Genomic DNA, 23,713 nt, shown 5'->3' with positions numbered 1-23,713 from the left:
AAACAGCTTAACCATTAAAACCAAGGAATAGAATTCAAATTTCACAACTAAGTGGTATTAAATAACAAGAAATCCTGGGAGATTCATTCAAAATTTTGTCATGTATTCGGCTCTTCTAAAGCTTTCTTTAAATGCTTCCCCCACACAAAAAAATCAAAACAACTTCACTCCCCTAAAGAACAAAACCTCGTTTATTTTGCATAACATAAAAGACAGAAAAGCAGAACTGTGCTTCATTTATTAAACTTTTCACCATCAGGATATAGCATTTCATGCAATTTTTTTGCATTAATGAGAGCTGAAGCAGCTAAATTTAAGTTAGTATAGACAACATTGATTGTGCATCTATGTCAATTATTCTTTGCGAAAATGCTAAACAGAACATTAGTTAACCATGTGGTAATTTTTAATGTGGTGAACAATTCCTGGGGAAATACACAGCTACGGGCTGACTACTGAAAACGGAGTCAAGTAAAGGACAATTATTTAGAACATAGATTGTGTTTGGGTGCAAAAATTATGATTGTATCAGGAGATTTTATGATACAGTTACATATAGTTTCTTCTCACTTTTTATTTAGTACAAAGACAACTTATGGTGGAAGAGCATGGGAAGGTACAAAGAAAGAAAAAGCTAAACCCTAAGCTATAAGTCTCATTCTAATCTGAAATTCTGGGATCCTGAAGATGTCTAGCCCAATGCAGGGAAAGAATATGCATTTTTTGAGCTCAGAAGACACTGAGATACCCCTATGCAAGTCATAATGAATCTTTGCATCTTTGCTGAGGTTTGCAAAGCAAATTAATGCACAAGTATCTGTGCTAAGGAGCCAAAGAAATGCTACTTAGTTTCATCTGAACAAACAAACAAACAAAAACACTGAGAAATATACCATGAAGACTTCTTTAGAGCGCGCTCTCAGAAGAATTTACAGGCTATCAGTTTGCTCCCTGCATTTTGGGTACCTGGCAAAAAATGGAATTTAGTTATACTTTCATGTTCTGCAGAGCAAGCTTTACATTACCTTACTTTGTTGCTTCCTGGCATTGCTAAAGACATAGGAGGAAGAGAACTATGTTATCCTCCATGGAAACGGAAGTAAGAGTAAGGAGAGTAAAAACAACCTTACTTGAAATTATTCTTTTGTGCCTAATGCTGTACTGTGGTAAAGGTAAGCACTGCCAGGAATAGACCTGAGAGCAGGAACAGCAGGCACATGTATAAGGTTAACAATGACACCAACTAGTCTGGCTCTCAGTGGTCTGGGGTTCCCAATGCACCTGTGAGAGCTTAATAGGCCCTTCTCGGTCTCTTGAACTTTGTGGATGCACTTGTCCTTACTGACAAGCCTTTAACTCTACACAGTCTGAACAAATGACTTACCTGTGAGCTGAGTGGATTATATCTATTCTCATAGTGACAAAAAACTGATGTGCAGGATCTGGATCTCAGCTGCACAGAGGCCAGACTCCAAAGTGCACTCACTGCCCTTCAGGGCTAAGTCTAGGTCCTCCTCTGTTTTCAGGAGAAAGAAAAGCCATCTACAAAGGTTTGTATACCTGATCGGGTACTGTCGTTTTGAACACCATGTAAATATTGAATGGAATAAAAGCATTGTCTTTGACCTTTTTTCTGCAGGAGCAATGAGTTCGTTTATTTTAAGTGTAGATTTTACATGACATAAAGTATTAAAGTCAAGAGTAAGACCAAAATAAAATGTCATTCTCTCTCCCCCCTCCCCAAAAGGTGATGAAATTGCAGTTAGTCATTGTATTTCATTGTAGTTCACAGATCTGCAGTTTTCACCCAGCTACCAAGAAGGTTATAGTGATGGAGAAGCATTTTTCCCTTGTGATCCTGTTAGTTGGGTCTACAAGAAAGTACAGAAATCAGTTAAATTAATTTTTGTTACCTCTGTAGCCTTTTGGAGTTAGCCAAAAATTAGCCTTTGGATACAGCGTGGTCATGAACCTTAGCCAACACTATGGAGAAAACTGATAGGAACAGTTTTGGACTGATTCCTTCTGTTCATGGATAACAAGCTATTCATCAGCTCTCTGAGTGCTTCCTTCATCTTTATTCTGGCTTAAAATCCTGTCAGCTAGGATGTCGGTTAATGGGACACAGCCCAAACTCCTTACTGGTTTCTTCTCGGTCGACTTGTTTAGAAGAGGGATGTTTGACAGGACTAACTACCGCACAAGGACTTCAACACTAGGCAATGCCTCCTCCACTAAATGCACGATACGACCTAGTGTAAGCTTCAGATTTGACAGTAGATTTCTTCTGCTAAAGAAGTGTCGATTTCTCTAAAGTCAGAGGCCTTATTTTCAGTTCTTTCTCAGTGGCTAGGAAGGACAGAGGTCAGAGCTGCAGGTCCAGGCTCTGACTGCCACTGATGCTCCCAGGACTAAGGTCCTGGGATGCACAGGCTAAGCCGTAGCAGGGCACACACTGTGTTTTTAGTTCCCACGCTGCTGTGACTTTGGGATATCTACTTGTAACCCCATCCTTAAGCTGAATCGAGACAGTTTGCGTTTTGCAGAGCAATTTACAGCCTAGGCTAATTTGCAATGTGTGTCTGAAGAATGACAAGAGTTTCTCTGCACCTTATATAAGAATGACAGATCTCAGCACAGGTCTCAGCACAGACTTTTTTTTTTTTTTAAACATCATCTTCATAAGCTCAGGTTTGCTACCATCACTTTTCACTTCTTTCTATCAAGTTCATTTTGTTGCAGATACCCAATACCAATGACATATTAGGAAATAAGAGTGTTGGGCACCAGCCACTGATATATGTGCCTCTGTTCTCCATTTGAGACGTATAAAACACTTCATTAAAAAAATTGCATGAGCACTTTGTTTCAAAAAGTACTTACATTTTAATTTTTGTGAGAATGCAAAATCACAAATCAAAAAACTGAAAACACCAGGGGAAGAAACCTGTTTTGGGCTGGCCAACACCAGAATATTTTTCTCCATCAAAAAAAAAAGTATAATTTAATTTACTTACTGGCTTGGGTTCTTGTTTTTGTTTTTTGTGAATCTAAGTGGTGCCAGGCAATGCAAATACACAGTTTGGAGCTGAAAAAAATGTCTATTCCCTTAAATTTAATTATATCAAACAGCACATTCACAGAGAGGCTGTTCTGTTCCTCTTGAATTCTTATGTCCTAAATAGGTACAGATTTATTTAAGGAAGTGGAGGGTTTTGGTTGATAAGGTGAAAAGTTTTCAGAAAGCTGAATAACAGATCTTGCCTTCTGGCAGCAACGACTTCAATTTCTGCCTAATAGAGTAAATAAACCAAGACATTACCATGGCTTTTCTGCTCTATCTGTCCACAGGCAGTCCAAAGATAAAAAGTGAAAGTATGTCCAACCACTCATGCAATGTGCTCCAAGTCCAAAATAAATTTAAAGCAGTTCTCAGCCCTTACTCAAGGCAGATATTCAGAGCCTGGACACTCGAGTATCTCCAGAAAATGAGCTTTGTGAACTTCATCACCACGTCAGGCAGCGTCACAGTCAGCCTCTATGGGAAACTGAGGTGTCTGGAGATCTACAGATTAGTAGTACATCCAAATTAATCTGGTATCTAGTCTCACAGATTAAATGGATACACCTGAAGGATTTTGTTTTGAATTAGTCTTACAGGATTTGAGCTCAGATGGGAGCAGAATTTCTTCCTCCCTTCCAAATGCGTCCTCTGCATCTGAGGCTGCAGCTCACAGCATCATTTGGGTGCGACCACGTAATCGCATCAGTCTCTCTTCCTAAAGGGTACAGCTTCTGCGCTAATCCAGCAGAAAATTAACTCCCCAAATATCAACAATCTTAATATTGTTCCTTTAGCTTTGTTTTCATTATTAACAATCTTTACATAAATATGATAGCATCATCAAAGGTAACATATTCTTTGGCGAGAAAAAAGCCTATAGTAGGCTACTTAGCTCCAAATATTTCCTAGCCCATTCATGTTCTTCTTTCCACCTGGTTCCTTTTTTTTAAATCTTTGCTGGACTGTTTTTCCATGTTACTACCACGCAAATATTTGTACTCTTTTCACAGAATATAACTGTAATCTCCAGTACAAAGTGTTGGAACCACTAGTTATATAAGGGGAACATTCTCTTTTTAGTACTTTTCTATTTGGTATTTTTATCTGTAATAAGATCCATAGATTGCTTCAATATATGAAAGAGTCATGCACTTTAGACTACTTCATCACCTGCCTGTCCCCAAAACTGTCTTTATGGTAAATTTGAAGTTATTCTAACATTATTTGACATTGTTAAAATAATTTTGTCTAAACTCATTCTGCCTTAAGAGATATCTGATTTTTATTTTAAGATTTAGTCTCCAGATGTCTTTGATATGACAAATTTGAGAAAGAGAGAATGGAGAACTATCTTTATTTGTTTTGAATTTAGATGTTTTTAATTCAACCCCTCTCTAATCCTAACAAACAGAACTAGGCCCTAATCTTATCTTCTGACACTAGCCGCGTTCATCTTAATCTGAATACAATACTAATATACAAAATCTATATCCACTTAGTGCTACTTTTGTTTGAAAATGCCTAATGCTTGTGTGCAGGACAGTAATAGCTAAGAACTAGGCAACTGTGGAAGGGGGAGCTCTACTGTCATCAGCCCAGCACAAATAGAGTTGCAGAGCCTCCGCCCTGAAGAGCCTACTGGAGCATGCAAGCAGGACTGGCTGTCATGGATCTAGGAAATCACAATTCTTTTTCCTGGGTTCTATTGTTCTAAGGCTATAGAACCTTGGTTTTGAGATACAAAAGATAATATTACACATCTCTGTGGGATTATCTAAATGATTCTTTTGCCAAAAACACTTTGTGCAAAAAATCATCACCTGGGCCCATGCAGTTCTTCATGGAATTGAACCTGTGTGGGTAGATCACCTCTCCTTCCCACAGGACAGGTAACTTCAGCCTGCAGAGCTGCAGGATGGTGGCTCACGCAGCATTGCTGAAGGGTCCTCTCACCCCAGGGAGACATGGTGACAGCCTGCAGGCTGCCGCAAAGGAGGGGAGCTAGAGACCCCTTTTGCCAAAAATATGAACTCAGATATTCTGAAATGACAGCTTGTGATAAAGTAGTCTTTACTGGTTTGAAATAAAAGGCAATTAAAATGGAAATCTTATAAAGTCATATCCCTTAAAAATGAAATCCATAAGCAACTAATTCCACATATATTTCAGTGTTAAATATACACATGCAGAAATACATTTTCACACTTCATGTAGGTAACAGTTTAAGATATCATTCAAGACACCACAGAAAGTACATGGGAGATTGTTTTGGAAAGATGAAGAACTTTCCTGATCTTGCTCTAATTCACGCTTTGCACTCCTAGGTCTTTTTGCATTTTACATGGATATACAATTGTTGTGCACTAGTAAATTCGGAATATACACAGGCAACTTCCTGGGGCTTACGGTTTTCAAGAAGACATTGTACATTTGAAAGCCAGGCAAGAAGCAGAATTTGGACTGCTAGCTTTCTGAATGAAACCCATTGGATTTTAAGTGCTCCAAAGTTGAAAAAAAAAAGTTTTTAAGAGATGCATTTCTTTATGATACTGTATTTTTTTGAAAACTAAAGCAAAGAACCTTCAGACTAACTTTTCATACAGGGAAGTCATGCAATACAAATGGTCACTGTTTCCAAAGTCCCTTGCAATGTCACTGCTATGCTGAGGTTGGGTGGACTTTTCAGACATTCGTGCTCCACGATGCAAGAATATAAAAGCTTAAAGAGAAGGTTAAAGAGACGACAGTGATTTGTTTCCCTAGTCAACTGCTTTATACAGTAAGAACAAATTTAATATGGAAAAAGATAATGGGAAAGCATCCTCCTCTCCCCAGTGCTTGTCTTCAGACAAGACTTGTTTTTTCAGAGTACCACAACATGAGTTTTCCCATGATTCTTTTGCATTCACACAAAATCAGGTTTACGCAACCCCTAACTACTCATTCCATCCTCTTTATACACTTCATGAGAATCTTCTTTACTACTTTAAATTAAAACTGAGCTTTCTCTAGACTCATATGTCTGTTATATTCAATCAGTTAGAGTAAAGTTTTTGGCTCGGGTCTAAATGATTTCAAACATCATCCATACAGAGTAGGAATTCAGTCACAGATTTCATAATGGCCAATAATTTAGGGTTCATAAGAAGATGAAAATCTGGTCTACCTAATATACCCACCCATTTCTGGCATATTTATTAGATCTATCTGTAAACAGCTTTCTGGCACACAAAGCTTTTCGCAATTTCAAAATTTTTCCTGTTTCACACTACAGAAAACTTCCAAATTCTTTTTTCAAATGAGACAATCAGCTCCCAGGATTCTGAAAACATTTGTTACTGGGGGAGTCACAAGAGATGGGAGAGATGTTACACGATTATATGTGCCAAACTGCATTGAAAAGTCATTTTCTCCCATAAAACTACTCTATTGATATTTAGAAAGTATTTGAGAGGAACTTGAATCCGAGTCTCCCATCTTCCAGATGAAAACTGCAACTGCTAGCTTACAGAGTCAATCACTTTCCCTAGTCTAAAACGTATTTTATATACGATATAAGAACACATCAGGTAAGAATTTCTCTAGAGGTGTGGGTGCCCTAGGTGTAATTCTGGCTCCCATGGGAGTTTCTGATACTGCAGGTGAGCTCCCTGACTGGCAGCCAGTTTAATATAGCCGAGTAGCTTTGCCCCTGGCAGAAATGCTGCTCTCGACCCAGGAACCTTTGCAAACAGCTTTGATTGATTATGCACAGTCCTTCTGAGCAAAAAGGTGCTTATTTTTATAATTCCTGCTAACTTCTAATGCTAACAGGGAAACAAATCCAATCCTAAGCTCACTGAAGACTGTGTGAGGGCAAAAACCTTCAAAAATGAACATATATGTTCTAGAGCACTCACTACTTAAAAGCAATTCCTTGGGGCTGTGTGTGACAAAGAGACCATGTTCTTCTAAAGTGTTAAAGTGACTTGCAAAAGAGAGCTAATCAAAACTGAATGGGGAAAAAAGGAGGCAGCCTCGGAGCAGCAGTCTGATTTTTTGACACAAGACACCAGTGTTTCCAGGTTTTAGCAGACGAAGACTGCAAGCGACTTCTCTGCACCTCACTGTCCCTCTCCTCTGTAACTCACTCACAGCGAGGGAAAGAACTCTCGAAGTACCTGAATAATTCAAATGAAGTGAAAAACACAAAAACCTGCCAAATAACTGGGCCAAATTCTTCTCTCTTTTACTCAAATGCAAACCTCCTGGAGCTCTTTAGAAGATAGTCCTTATGCACCAATACATGCTGCATCATGGCTGGCTTTCTGTGCAATGCTTCCGTGCTGTGTAAGTCTTTTCCACAACTCTTTCCCTGATGGGATTAGTAAAATAATTTATGCAAAATAAATGAGAAAATAGAAAGGTCAAACAGGGTACCTAAACTACAGGAGGGGTTTGTCAGTATTGCTTTGCTTTCTTCATTCAGATTACCATTTAAATCTCTAGATATCACGAATGCTTAAGAGAGATACAATAACAGACAGCAACTGAGCTGGAGTTAGATGCCCTTAAGATTTTAAAACCCTTGCATTTTAAACAAATTACTTTAAAGACAAATCCTTCCTAAATAAATAGAATTTTAAAGATAAGAATTTCTTTTAACCCCTGTCATCAGACATCTTTGAATATATAACGTTAAAAAGGGGGTGGATTTAAAACTGAGCCGTAGTTAATGGAAGTTATTTTCTTTTTAAAAAGAATATCACAAAATTTTGTCTGAGAGAGAAACCTAGCCTAAAATAGCCACAATTTAATAAACTTGGCATACTTTATGTTTATGTAGCAATTGTAAAAATATTACATCATATACTTGTGAAAATATTACACTCATAGCTGAAAGAAATCACAAATGTGTGAATAAGTATATATTTCTTTTAAATTGTGTAGGAAATCTTTGTTACATTTAGGAGGAAAGCTCTGTCTCTAAGACTCGGGCCTGGGATTTAGCTGACTGGACCGCTCACAAAGTGGCCTCTGTGACTCCATCTCTTTGCTTCAGCTTCCCACTTATAAAGCAGAAATACCACTTACCTCCGTCTTGTTTGCTTAGCTCTTAAACCCTTTTGGGACAGGTATTTTCACCACGGTATCACAAAGCAATCGGGTTCTAATCTCAGCTGTAGCCCCTATATATTGTCATATTGCAAATAAACAACACTGAAAATCAATCCTCACAAGTGGAGCTATTCATGCTGCTACTTCCCATGACCCACTTTCAGCTCAGGTAGAGTAATCACAGAATAAGGGCTGCCAACTATCAGACTTTAGATAAAAAGTGGGGACACAGGTCTGCACAGGAAAGCCTTCCAAACTGCAAAACCAGAAAGGTCCGTGGCAAGCTACAGAGGGAGCTACTGAACAACACAGACTAAGCAGAAGAGAAAAATGAGCATTTATGTGCCTTGCCACCTGTGTTCATTAGAAGCCAGCAGTGACTTCCCTAAGTGCAGGCACACTGTGCTTCGAGTCAGCTGGCAAGGGACGGGTGAGCAGGCGAGGAGGGAGAAGGCAACACTGGGTGCTACCCACTCACTAAATTTCCCTTCCACTCAAGACCTGTGAATCTACTATTTCTCCACATAACCCCTGCCCCTCATCTGAGGCACTTGCCCTGCACAGGAGGAATGCAGAGGTGTTGGTGCGAGCCCACAGTCCTGCAGGTTCCTCCCATTTTCCTCTCCCTGAGTAGAGAGGTTCAGCTTCCAGCAAAATTTCCCTTGACAAATAAAGCACTGCTAAGTAGGAAACACTTTTTTCCCTCTTCTGTCAGTCAGCACTGCAGGTCCTCAGCAGTCAGACACCAGAAACCTACAAAAGAAGATGTGCCAGGAGCATGTTCTCTTTCCCAAATATTGTATTTAAGACATCTGAAACAACACAGCTCTCAGCTTGTCACCAGAATTCAGCTCTCAGCCACGGAAAGCCTGCCTTTACCCATAACTTCAAAATATAGGTCATATCATAATTCTGAAAAACCAGAAGAAAGCTCTGCACAAATATTTCCTGCTCCAAACAGTTATAATATATATCAGATTATATCAGCAAGAATTTGGTCGCTTGGATTCCAAGAGCCAAACTGCCTTTACATGTCCAAATTAGACACTTCATCAACCCGATCTTAGACTTGCATGTGTTACTGACTGGACAAAACTGGGATAAGTGGCACCTGGTGACTTTACACCTGGGAAAGGATATATATTATGATGTGACCCTTAACAAGAGGTTGTTTTTCCATCCCCATTAGGACCAGCCTCTGCAGAGACTTGCAGCACTTCCCGGAGCCAGCAGTCACAGATGTTACTTCGGGGCTTGATAATGAAGCCTTGACTTTGCCTGCATCAATGTGTCTTGAGTCCTGATACAGCTCCCACCCATGTCACTGTGATATTAGTGGGGGCTTCAGTTGCCTTAGAAATGCCCACAGTTATTCCATGTCAGACTGACTCTCACTACCTCTATACCCAGCCACACACATACATCTGTCCTGCTGGGGCAGGAGGAAGGAAGAAGCAGCACAGGTAGAACAGGATCTTACCATATATGTTATTATCTGTTATTACTATTCCTATCAAAAGAGAATTTTGACCCTCTCAGTGAAAAAAAGGGACAATTATTTATACCAATAGTATGATAAAACTATTTACAAGACAATGCACTCTAAACAAATCTTCTCTAACCTCTACTGTCAGAATGGTTCTTCTTGTTAAGAGTTTTAATTTTGAAGGAATAAATTGTCCCCCACAACCTAGGGCCATTACACTTCTATATGGAACGTATTTAAAATGTTACCTCTAGGTGAAGCAATTTACACTTTGTCCATATGTGCTTTGCCTGGGTGTCCCACCTCACAGTTGCAATGAGGGTGATATTCCCAACATCCTGAAAATAAGCATAAACTTATAGCCCCATTAGTGAGCCAAAGGAGCGCCTTTACTTCTTTGTCTCATCTCCACGTACGATAGCGCTGACCGGCATGATATATCTTATCTCTATGTTCAGATGGTCAGCAAGAGTAGACACACAAACATTTCAGTGTCCATTGTTTGTCTGTTTGTTTTTCTAAAATAAACAAACAGGAAAGAAGAGCTCCTTGTAGCGGGAGTAACACTTGCAGTAACATGGTTGTTCTGCACATACTCCTCTAAGTACAATATGAGGGACCTTCATATATGAGTTACCAACTTAAACTTCTTGAAAGCTGCACCCAAATTAACTTTTACAATATAGCTTTTGCTCCAAAGGACTGATACAAAGCCCAACCACAAGATCACTAATCACTACGGTATCATTAGTGTCTTGAAACAATCAAAAAGAATTGATTATTTTTTTGAGTATCATGCAAAAAGCAAGAATTCTATTTGAATTACTCACATAACAGATGTTTGCTAGGATCCACCACGCAGCCTGCATACACAGATATGCTAATTTGGCACTGTTTCCCTTCAAGTTAGCTCTGAGTCATTAGAGCACGCAGCTAGTAGGTCCTTCTGTCTAACTAATAATTGCCTATTATTGATATTAATTAACATTTTTTGCACCTTCCCTCAGTTTTGACCTAGTATCTGTTGGTAGTCTAATCACAGTGGCCTATTAAAAGTCAAAATACAGAGGCCTATAGCAGTCACGAGCTATTTATCAAAAAGCAAACAAGGCCAATTAAACAGGCAGCCAGACAGTTGTCTTGATTTGCCGCTGACTGTTTCTTGATCACCATTATAAATTGCTAATCGGGCAGAAAGTGCTAAGCAGTGCATCTGCAGGGGGTGGTTATTGCTCATTCCCTGCCTGGTGACAGGTGAGGGAGGCTAGTGATGGTCTTATTGATGTGAACTGCCCATCAGTTGGTAGTTATTGTTAAAGTTCATGATGCTACAGCTGATCCTTTCCTGCTGAGAGTCAATCAAATTAATTAGTGCTAGAAATTCTTCTGTATTATTCTAAAGCAGAAATATAGAAGGAACATACCGTAATTTAGTTCCAGAGGCACTGGGAAAAAAAAAATCTCCATGTATTACAGAGTGGGAGAAAATCAAATATTGCTTCTTCCATTATTTTATAATAAGGGCTGCGGCTAAAGGTTTTTATAGCCACAGATCAAGAGATCATAATAGAAGCATATTGACAGATTTTTTTTCTGCAATACTCCAAGGAACTGGCTGTAGCAGGAAAATATATCAAAACCTTATCATCAGAGCTGAGATCTTCTGTGAAAAATCAATAAAGAGTTATACATGGTTTGAGTTTAAACAGTTCTCTGTAGTCATTTAAACATAGTGCATCTGTGCAGCTTTTTACCTCTGGAGACTGGGGTAGCCTAGCAACTGCAAGGCTTAAACCGATTAACTACAAATGAAGTACTGTACGCCTATCAAAGCAATTGTTCATGGTTGCCTTTGTTGCAGAGGCTGAGCTAATTGAACATGATACAGTATGAAGATAATTAACACCCATGAGTTTGTTAATTGCCTGTTAGCATTACAACACAGTCTCTGGGTTTCTTTTTAACTTGTTCCTTTGCAACATCTTCCTCCTTTTAAAAGGGTGCAGGACTTTAGCTGGCAATGATATCTCATAGTTTATTAACCCTTTTCAAAGGACAAAAAAACCCTACTGTAGTAATGAAGCAAATGTATGCTCTGTCAAATATAACTCCCACTTAGTCCATGCAATTTACAGGGAGACCAAATTTGGTTTACATACACTGTACAAAATATGTTTATTTTCAGGGCTAATTTATTTCAAGCAATTTAGCCATTATAAATGCTTTAACAATTCTTTTGTGGGCTGCTTTTATGACTCAGCTGCTCTGCCTTCTAAACTGAACGATAAATGTCTTTTAGGGTTGGAATATTAATTGAAGGCAGCATCTGGTCAGCAGCTGACCTCCTCTACTTGTCGTCTTTGTTGACTACCCAGTTAAAACTAGCAGCTTATTTTGCTTTATTTACCAGCTTCTCTTTCCATTCATGAGGTGGAAGGCTAAGATCACCTTTATTTATGCCAACATGTAGTGCTAATATAAAATAAAACTGATTTTCCACAATCTATTAATCTGCAATAGATTTAATCTGAGCAAATTCTTTTTAGATTAGTTATAGCGCTTGGGAAACTATTTCCTTTATTATACTATCTTCTGAATTTGTGAAGAATGCATATGGAAGCTCATAAAGACAATGTAATGCATGGAATATAATTGCATAGGACACTTCCTTATAAGGAATCAATATTTTAACCTGAGCAAAATATAAGTAGAAAGGACAAAAATAATAGTGTGTGTTTGCCATAGGCAAGTCTCTGATGTTTAAGCTCTGCTTTTCCTACACTGAATGCAAATGCCTTGGCTGGATCACAGTTGTTTAGAGCAGATTTTCTTAAATAATCTTGGGTTTCTTAGCTGTTACTGTCACAGTTAACACTTGCAGAGAAGCTATTCCCTTGAGAAACACTACTAGTGCCCAATTACAAGTTCCATCATCAATCATAAGTATTATTTATTCAGCAAAATGAATTGCTAATTAATAACTGATGAGCATTATGGCCTTGAAGTCTGTAACACTATTAATTACCTTGGCAATGGGGATTCTGCCTGTGAAGGACTACCAAGCCCATTTCCACAACAATTAGTACAGCGCAACTGCCAGGTATATACCTGCTAACAAGGGGGTCTCTGAGGCTTTTAGAAAGCCATGTAGTTTCTGTGAAGAATAAACAAGATTACAGCCCTACTACACTGGACTGTATCCTTGGAAATGCTCTGTGACAAAGAGAAAACTATTCTAACGGTGCATCGACTGGAAGACTTGGCACTGCATCCCGAAACGAGTGTCCCCGCACAGAAGCAATGTGGTAGCAGTACGCTTGATGCAACACTGCTGCCTTGTGCTGAGGATCCCGTGGCTGTTTGGCTGATGCAGGATGCTGTGATTTGTACACTGACATGCGACTTTAGACCTCCAACAACTGCTGACTACATAGTCTCATAGTGGTTACACATCAACATCACTGTAAAAGTGAATTTTTAATGAAAAAAGACAAATACAGTCTACAAAAAGAGCAGCTTTTTCAGTGACTTCAGTATTCACTACGCTGATGCTAATGTTGGTCTACAAGTTAATGATTTACTCCCAGTCTTCCTTCCTAACCATCTTTTTGTTTTCTCTTTTTTATTCCTGTGTCACTCCTCTTTTTGACTGTAAATTTCCTGGGGCAGAGACTTGGTTTATATTTGTCTGTAAAGTATTTGTCTGTAAATATCTATGGAGCAGTACAAGCAACTTGAATATTACCCAATAAACTGAAAGATTAAGATCAGCTCCTGCCACAATACCAAGACTTGCTTTCTGACTGTTGATAAAAAAGTTAAGCTATTGCAAGAGCTCAACTAACCCCCTAGATTGTGTGATTGTTAAACAGTGATAAAGACCAAAGTTATTACGGTAGAACACAGAGGTCTTCCTGGGGATGCGGCCCTAATGTGCTATATGTATCACAAAAACATTACAGCTGTTTCGAGCTTTAATACACAAGCAAAGCCCTATATAAAATCCATAACATTTGCATTTGTTTTCTTTAAAGTGCTAAAATAGGCTAGAGGATGATGGAAACAAACCTGTGTAACTCTCTTCCCTGCACTCTTTTGATTGCACTCTACTGACCAGTCGCTATTGTCATTTTAACTCCTTACCCCAAGGCTGAATTTTGCCTCCATCAAACAATAAAACTAACACCAGTTTTTACACTATGCAGCAAGGAGATGTCTTCCATCCCATTAAGAAAAGGATATTTGCTACAGCTATCTGGCACAAGGCTGGTAATGTATGCTCATCAAAACTAGGCAATCAGCTTTGCTGGAAGTCTCAATGTACTGGACGATTTTCAAATGGCAAAACACAAACCCACAATCTCAGTCTTATTCATCACCGCAACTATTTTTACTGCAAGCTTTTTACAGCTTGAGCCTAGATGTGGTACATTTCTGATTTGTGTATGTGAAGTTAAAAAGAATAAATATACTGTTTCCTGAAAAATTACACAGCAATAGCAATGATCTCCCTGATCTTTTAAAGAAAAATCTCCTTGTCTTCTGTGGATGGCTTACATGTACACAATTTTATTTGGAGACAGGAGATTTCCTTATCTTTTCTTCCTAAGCTCAACAGCTTCTACTGATTGTCAAATTACTTTTTGTCCACATATCAGCCAGCTGTAAAACACAATAAAATCCTTTGCCTAAGGAATCACTTTAAAAAAAATGTGAAAATAGAGTATGGAGAAAAAGGCTCTTGCTTATGACAATTGCCTTCATGTGAAATACAACATATTACAATTCACTGTAAATGCTACTATTTTGCCTTTGGTCCTAACTGTATACTCTGCTTGATCCATTTTTCTCACCTTGAATTTTGTGAGCTGAAGGGAGGGGAGCGCCCCACGCTACCCAATAAAAGCGGGTGTTGTGCTCAGAACACCACTACTCAAAATTCAACAAGTTGGCAATTGACTGATTTGGAAAGATTTGGCCGCAGGAAACCTTGTTGGAGATGAGCAGAATGAACAAGAAGATACAAGCCCATCTACACTGCTGAACTGTTTTTGTCCCTATCTCTCTCCGGGGCTCTCATCCCTTGATCATTTGATTGTCATATGTTCATTTGCTCTTGAACTCTAATGCAAAGCAACTCCGGTGAAGAAGGGAAGACATTACTGACTGAGGGCTTGAACATAGCCTGAGCCAGGTTTTGTTCCCTCTACCCAGAACTGTCTTCTGCTGCTTTCCTGGCCAGCCTTATGCTGTTTGACATATCTTCACATCATGACAGATACTATGAAAACAGAAGTCTAGAAGCAAAACAGCTTTAACAATATTTGGCCCTCTGGCTTCATATGTTTTAACTTGGGATCTGGAGAGAGTGAGGGCCCTTGGCTGTAATCCTCTGGGATCTGGCCCAAACCTGGGGCCACGATTGGGAAATTCCCTTCACCACATAGGCGGTCATTTGTTGTATGGGAAGCAGGCGAGTGGTCTGGGGCACACAGCACACTAGAGAGGCTTGCTATAGAAAATGTGTGGGGTAGGTACTGCACCAGAGCATATTCCACGTGATATGCAATGGGGGGCTTTGAACAATAAAAAGAGCCAGCCCCTACCAGTTAGCTTGAGGACTGAGGCTCACTCCACAAATCACAAAGACTGAATATATACTCTTTCGTTCCCAAAAAAGAGTATGGGCTAAGGCAGAGATATGTTTTATGGGCATTACCACAGAGTTGGCTCAAAGTTCTTCTGAAGCCAAATCAGTCTAAAGAATCATTATCTTTTCTGAAAACTGTGTGAGTAGTGCCAAAAGGAACTCTGGCACCTTTAAATGCACTCAAGATACAATCAGCTGAGATACATTTTAGCTAGTAGCAAAGGATTTTTTTTACTCATTACTAAATCTTCTAGGAATCTGTAGGAAGTTGACAATGTTTGCTAGAAAATGCTGTACAACAGTCTAGGATAGTATTGCTTGAAAGAGATGAAGCATTTTCGCTCTGTCTCCAGTTCTACTTCTTTGGATAAAGGGAAGAAAGAACTTAAGATGTCAGCTAGGTTATCTGTAAAGAACAATCCTGGAAATAGTCATGTCTGCAGAAAAAGCTTATGTTAAATTTTGCATTTCATTTCGAACAACTTTTGTTGACAACTCAAACCCCATGAAGTGTGTAAAGTTTGCAGTCAGAACTGAAGAATAAAAGATCTCATTTTATGAACAATACCTGTTACAAATTTTAAAGCTGACAGAGCTTACATTGCATTTCTTTCATTCCCAGCCAGCACAGCATGCAAACTAATCATTCAGATTAATACCTACTCCATATTTCATAAAATATAAAATAGCAGATTTTCTGTTCCCTGATTAGAAGCCCAAAAAAGGGCAAAACTGCCTACCAGTAAAATCATTCATTTGTTCAGTTTCATCAAGCTGATTTTTGGTCCTCCAGCAACGCGATCACCTCTAGAGAATTCTTTTAAGAAGTTACCAAGGAAGTTAATGGAAGATTGAAGCTAATGGTACACTCCAGGGAAAAGAAACTGGAAAACTGTGTTCTAAAAAGCAGCATGAACTGTTCAAGACATGCGTTGCAGAAACCTTCAGCTTTCCTATATGACTAGCAAACAAGTTGCACCATGAATTTTCATTCCTTTCCTCAATCAACTTTCTTCTTGCCAAATCCTTCCTCATTTTAAGCTATCTGCAGCAATGTATTCATTTGAATTCAACAGTATTCTACTTAGCACTGTTTATGATAAAGATCTGGTTTAAATTTAATTTATAATATATTACAGATAGTAGGGCAATTTGCAGTACCAGTCTAATGTATAAGCTGAAAAATATAATTCTTGCCAAAAGGGAACATAAAGTCAAATAGACTTTACAAAAGTTAATTTCCCATTTCCACTTATGGATTTTGTAACTCAGGATTTTGTATAACATCATTCTGATGAATTAACCATACAAAGCTTTTAGGGAAGAGAGAGCACATCTTCCACTATAAAGAGCATCAAATATACATCACAATATACATTTCTGAAAACAGAATGTGATACAAATAGCCTGAAGTCTGTTAAACCTTGCACTGAACTGCTGAAGAGAAAAATTAGGAAAATGTAAGACAAGGTGGAACGCTGAACATCCAAAATACAAGTAAAACTTACTTTAAACTTATAAATTTTATAAACTTATTTTATGAGTAAAAATTACTATCGAACAATAGCATATAATGGAGATAGTAACGGAGAAAGTGACAAAACAATTCATAACTCTAACAATTACTATATATAGGATTAATTACTGCAATTACTCATATAGAAGCACTTTTCCAGGAAGAAGCAAGATAGAAGAGGGTGGGGAAAACATTTCATAGAGGAATACACAATCCTGGAGGGAGCAGAAACGAGATTTTACAAGGCTGTTTCAGGTGATGTCAAACACAAGAACAAAGGAGCGTAAACTAAAGCTAAGGGAAGGGTCAGACCCTCAAGGAATTTAAGCAGAATTTCTTTAGATAGAGAATAGTGAATGTATCGAATAAAAGACAAACGGCAGCAATAAGGGAGAAAAAATCCTCAAAACTATTTCAGATAGTTATAAAAGCAGTGCCAGAGCTCTAAAACACCAGGAAGCATTATGGACCATAATTGCTTACAAAGGAGAGAAACATTAATGGTTGGGCTTGTTTCCTTCAAGGCTTATTTTTTGTTTTTCTTCCTTGCAAATGCAAGGTGAGATTTGCAGAAGCACCCACATGACTGTCCCACTATCAGCAGGACTTCTGTAGGTCCAAACCTCAGTGATTTTCTGTAATAACTCAAGTATCTATTTATCTTTACTGAAAACTGAAATCCTCAAACCCCCATCTAGTTGCCAGGTATCTCCAAAATCACCTAAAATCCATAGGCGTCTTCCATTTTTCAACACTGATTTTTGAGATGTACCTAAAAAGTCTGGTTTTGGGCAGGTCCTGACAAGCTGAGAAGCATATGGCCTCTCTCTCTCAAATCTATTGCTTGTCTGGATCCACAAACAACTTTTTCCTCTGTTTACATTGCTCACCCCAGCACACCTAGAAGATGCACAGAATGCATAAAACGCTAAGAGAGGGGGCTGTAGACTTACTTCCTGAGGAGGAGAGCAAAGTGGGGAGTGAAACTCAGGTTTCTGGGGTCCCAGTGGGTGCCCTGGCACAAGGTCTTTGGGGGTATATTCTTTCCACTCTGCAACCCAAGCAATTTTAATTTGTCTCTATAAACTTGAATATTCAAAATATCCCTTCAGTTAGGAACTCTCCCAGATAATGAGATATCATGTTGAGTCCCTCACCCAGAAGGTTTCTAGGAAGACAGGTCTCCACTGTCTTCACATACTGAGTGGGGAAGCAGCCAGCTTTGCTGCCTGCAGGCTTCTGCTGGGCTGCTTCCCACCACGCTTCCCATAGGTTTCCGTGCCAGGTCCCCCACTGCCATGCAGAGCACAGCGCTCCCCATGCACGGCACAGGGACCCACGGGCCTTCATGGGAGCACGAGCGGTAAAGTACTGACATCTCGGCATAAAACACTTCGCTGTTGTGGTCCTCGCTCCTAATAGGGATCTAGCCCTTAGGACCAAAATCTCAGATATTTTTGGCAACTCACTCCCATAAATTTCAATAAGGCTAAGAGAGCCAAGCCAATCTGAAGGTCTAGGTTTAAGCAGTTTCTGCCTGTAAATGATACCCTTTAAACACTAAAAGCACCAAAAAGGTGTATACTTCAGTCTCCTGCTTATGCAGCTTCCTTGAGCACATGCCCAATAACATTTTGCCCAGGCTAAACAATCTACAGGCAGCAGTTTCCACTGCTCCCCATGGGCAATCATTCAGCAGCCTAATATATTTCAGTAATGATTTTTTCCTAAGATTCAGCTTAAATTTTCTCTTGCTTAATTTCACCCCATCACTCTTAGTTATACCTTCCTGTACCATCCTAACTACTCTCTCTTTCTCTCTTTTCAGAGTTCAGGCTCCCTTCAAACTTATCTGCGTTTCCAATCAATCATCTTCTAGCAAAGTCGCAGACATGGCAGTTAGCTTTTTTTTTAATCTTTCCTCATCATTTGGTCTCTTCTGTCCTGATTGCTTTGTTGCTCCTCTCACCTTCTCAACAGTTTGTCAATATTTTCTTAACGATGTGCTTTCCAGGATTTCATGCAATATTGCAGGTGTGGCTTCAGAATGACACCTAGCAAGGCTATTGCCACTCTGATGTAATGTCTTTATACACAAAAGCCCAAGCTGCATCAATTGCCTTTATTTCTACTCTGGCGTTCCCGATTTGTTAGACACAGAGCCCACCCTGGTTTTAAGGATGCCCCTCCTTAGGCTGTGACACCAGCTTGCAGAAAAGCCCTTCAGGCAGGGCACAAACCTGTTTCAGAATCTGCATGCCTGATGGGAACATGGTCTCAAATGCAAGTAATAAATGTTTAAGAAAAATAAACTGGTTTTGAGCTCTTTTGGAAATCTGTCTGGAGCTTCACCTCAAACAAATTCAAATAGATACTTCTGAGCAAACTGGGGCAGCCCCAAAGACCCCATCAGTTGTGACACAAAAACAGTGACATTTTTACACAGGCAAAGCTTGTGCAAAAATAGGGAAGGTCCCCTTGAAAAACTTAAAGGGCTACTGTGGATTCAGTTTTTCACTCGGGAGACTGGAGCGGGAGTACAGAAAGGGCAAGCCTGTCATCTGTTAAACAAAAGACCTAAGAAAAGCTAAACCAAGCCTTTGAATCACAATAATGCCAGAACTCCCCTTGCTCCACAGATCTCTTCCAGATTGCCACCAGCTCACCCATAACCCTTGCACACCTACTAGCACAGGGAGACTGCCAATCCTGTTTATTATAATAGAAACAAAGAAATTTATTCCCACCAATACAGCTTTAATAAAACTACCCCATTTTGTGCCCTGGGACACAATAAGCGTTACTTTTTTCAGTAAGCTACTACAAATATTTCTTTATGTGGATAGCTTCTTTCAGGAATTTCTTATTCTCTAGCTCTCTTCCTTCTCTCCATATATAGCTTAGGAAATAATATGTAACCACACAATATGCAGTGTACCTCCTGGGAGGCAGCGCTCATATAATTCAACTAAAGAGAAGCGAAAAGATAAACTTTAGTGGTTACCACAGTTCAGGCAGTAAAGTGCCAAAGCTCTGTTCACCAGGTATTCACGTGAGCCAGAAGACAGTAATTTTGTGGACAGATATTACATTTAGTAAGTGCTCACAGGAAAAAAAAAGAGTACTTAAGTTCCCTACACTTTAATTAGTCCAGTATTGAGAACTTGCATCTGAAGGTTATAGCAGATAATTCTGATTCATCCCTGCAAAAGGAAAAGTAGTAAGTGAATACCCAAGCAGGGTTCTTTCATGCAGCTTTCAGAGTTGCATATAATCATTTGTTTCCTCATATTTTGATTCTCTGCCAAAGACATTTCCTCAGAGCGAGCCTGACCACCTTAATAACCGAAACCTCTCCAGATGTGTTTGCTGTTCACTTCAATAATACCCAACGATCAAAATTCAAAATCAAGTCAATGGACTTTCCTTACTTCATACTGAATGAAAGAAGAGGCATTATATAATAGTACCAACAGTGGAAGAGATTATGAAGAAAGAATTTCTTTCACATCTTTGCTTAATAAATAAAATAGTAATAAATTAAGTTTGTTTAAATTTTACCCACATGCAAGGCCCTAGCAAGACAGAGTGCAGGTGTACAGAGAGAGTCACAATGAGTGAATTTCCAGGCCCAAACTAGTTACTGATCATTAGCTGAGCAGCATTATTTTACAGGCTCTTAACCTATAGTAATTACAAAATAGAGCATGTTAGCTTAAACCATTCATTTCAGTTCACCCAAGGGATAGTTCCAAGCCCCATAAATTAGCTGAGACACAAGGTACTAAAAAGAAAGAGAGCTTAGTGAGTGTCTCCTCCTCCAGCTGGCCTGTCATTTGCATTTCTTAGTACCAATCCCAAGGCACATACAAGTTTCAGAGTTTAGCTATCCTGCTGAAAAATGCTCATGAAAAGAAGCAGCCTGCAGTGACATCGTTTTGGCCAGCTGCTGTGTAGAGGTGAGACTGGACAGCTGATCTCAACTAGCCAAGAATAATGTAACCAAGTAATGAACTCCATTGGCATCATTTTGGGTCAAACCTAGATATTGCATGCATTATTGAGCTGGCTTACAACGTGATAAAGTAAAATTGTTTACTTTATAATCCAAGTTTCTAGAAGAGAATCACCGCATCACTTCAAAATAATCATCCATCTAATGTAGCAGAGGGCAGTTTTTATGAAAGCATCAGATTTCTCAGAGGAAGTGCAAGAAGCCTGTAGAAGTCAAATACAAAATAAGTGCACACAACGGAGATTGCTTCCTAGCACCTCTTGATTATTCATTTGCTTAACCCCTGAAGCATAAGTGCTTATGTGTATAAGCATATACACTTTGTCTAATGTAACTCAGAAGAGGTGATGTAAATGTCTCTTTTTCAAGATTCACTATCTACTTGGCTTAGATTGCACCTCATTGCAATAAGTCTCACGAGATGAGTTCAAATATCTCCTTTTTTAGGCCAAAATGTGCAGTTTTTCCATTTAATTGATTGTCCCTTTATTTAGGTGTCATGAGAAGAGGCAAATAGTAGTTCTGGATTTACCTTCTCAATAACATCTGTTACTTGCTATACCTCTGTCATGTCCCTTCTTATTTATCTTCATTCTAAATTAAATAGTACCAATCTTTTCACTCTCTCTTCATTCAAAAGTCTTTTTGCATCTCTATAAATTTCCATCATCCCTGTACAAGCGTCTTATTTCTCCTATTTCCTTTTTGAGTCAGGGTAATGAGAACCGAACACAAAGAAAGGCTTTTCCAATAACAGCATTCTAATATTCTCACTGTTACTTCTCTCTCCCTACTTGTATATTTCATTCGATTTTTAACCACTGCTAGGCATTGAGAAGAGCCCTTCACTGAGCTGTCCAGAGCGATGCCAACATCTCTTTTGTAAGTGGTTACTGGGAACGTGGAATCAGTAATGTGATCCAGATCTTCCCTCGTAATCTCTGCCATCGCTGTTGATGCCGAGCACTGGGAGCCTCTGTTTATTCATTCTGTCAGACCAAAGAAGCTGATTACATTTGCTACTCTCCTAAGGCCAAGCCCCAAGGATTTTAGTCCTTACATTAAATCAAACTTGTCCTGAAGGCAGTGGGAGTTTGCCAGAGCACGACGACTGAGTCAAACTCAGTCCCTCAAACTCAGAGCAGCTCAGACCTTGTTCATAATGAGCACTATAAGGCCAGAAGGTCAAAGGAGGGGGAGAAGCTGTAATTGTCAAACATTTATTGTCAAATCATCAGCGCAGTATCTACATACTTTACAAATCCTCCCCCCACAAGCCCTTCATTTCTGTTCTGTGGGTTTTGAAAAGTGAGACTGCAGAAGGCTTTAGAGACAGGAAAAGCCGTTCCTCCTGTTGGCTCCAACTTTCACCTTCTAAAAATTGACACAGTATTCAAAAGGTATGAGGGGAGCGTAGCAATGCTATGGAATAAGCTGTACATATTTAGTTGAGTCAGCAACAACATGATTTAGAAGCAGTGTAAATGTTGACAGGACAGAATAATCTTTACAGAGGAGCATGGAGCTGCTTGTCCACTCATCCCAGACTGCGCTAATTCCCTCTGGTCAGGTGTAGACTTCCGGGAGGGAGATGGGAGAGATGAGCGAGGGAACAGCCTGCCAGCTCCACGCCCTGCCAGGGCAAGCATCACGCTTCCTTCCTCTGCTCCACCAGTTTCATCCCTCGTCTTCAAACATCTTTCCTTGCCATAGTAATGCTCCAAGGTGATGCTTAGATAAGTCCTCAGGTTGGAGCCTAAGCTGGCTCTGGTGACGTTTTCAATAAAAATAGCTCAAACTGCATATGATCTTTCATGGGCTTTTCTCCTTGCACATGCAGCAATGCCCAACTCCTCTTCTTCACATAGGAAAATAGCAAGACAGAGCCTTGGCTTCTTTCTATCATTGCTTCCAGTCATCAACACCTTCACTTCTCATGGTCATATATCAACTTTTTATATTAACATCTGTTATCTGTTTGCTTTCAGCTTCCTGAAACTGAAAATATCAAATAACTCAGACTGAGCAAAGACTAGTTAGACCCTGGTGGTATCACCTCAGGTGAGGTTTCTTCACTACGTTTCTCTGCCAAGTTGGTCCTGCTGCAGCATGACGTGGGGAGCTTTGACCATTTTGTCTGGTTATTTTCAGGCTACTTCATTCCCTGTGGCAGACACCCAAACAAGTCTTTGGAGGTGCCTCTATGCCTGAACTTCGAGAGTTAACTCAGTAATTAATTTAGACCAGGGGTGACTTGTTAGTGGGGTCTCACTCCCAGTGCTAGTTCTGTTCACAAGTGCTACTTTCTAGAATTAATCACAAGTTTTGCCATTTATTAAGATCAATCTATGGCTCATTTGATATGAGGGTGTAGACTAACTTTAGCAAACATTCCCAGTCATGCACAGCTGTATCCTCCCTCGCCTAGTAAGTGACACAGCTTTGAGCTGAATTTGCTGAGGGTTTGGATGAGCTCTGAGTCATCAGGGTGGAGCAGTTCGCAGTGGCAGGGCCCTGGCCCCAGAAACAACCCCTGGCAGCATGTTCTTGGTCATGGCAGCGCTGAGGAAGCAGAGCATCAGAAACTGTAATGATGTCCATGGAAAAATCCCATTGAGAAGGTGGTACAATTAATCCCATTGAGGGCTTGGTATAACTGAAACTGCCTTCCTAGTGAGTGGAGACCCTCCCCAGATGCAACATCCATGATGCGTTGTTGCGTTCATTCAGTCAACTTACCTAGCCCAGAGATGTGCACTGGACCGAATTCTTCCTGAATTTGTGAGGAAATACATTTTGAATGACTCACCAAAAATTCTCCCAGTTATCCTGAGTTTTTATACTTTCAGGGGCATATAGGGTCATAGATCAGCTTCTTTTGGAAC

At 39.6% G+C, this 23,713-nt stretch overlaps 1 protein-coding gene across 2 annotated transcripts in view; it reads right to left on the bottom strand.

Moving 5' to 3' along the window:
* LNPK (lunapark, ER junction formation factor) overlaps nucleotides 1-23,713 on the bottom strand; it is a 90,714-nt gene continuing 67,001 nt past the window's right edge. Inside the window, exon 17 of one of the 2 annotated variants that reach the window (XR_011141903.1) lies at nucleotides 1-23,713. The gene's annotated coding sequence lies outside the window, so the exon portion shown is untranslated. The other variant, XR_011141905.1, reaches the window with a different exon arrangement.

This window comes from Struthio camelus, chromosome 6 (genome assembly GCF_040807025.1).
Source record: "Struthio camelus isolate bStrCam1 chromosome 6, bStrCam1.hap1, whole genome shotgun sequence".
In the NCBI taxonomy this organism is placed as follows: Eukaryota; Metazoa; Chordata; class Aves; order Struthioniformes; family Struthionidae; genus Struthio; species Struthio camelus.
Note: the sequence above shows the minus strand (reverse complement) of the source record. Positions and strands in the feature narration are given on the sequence as shown.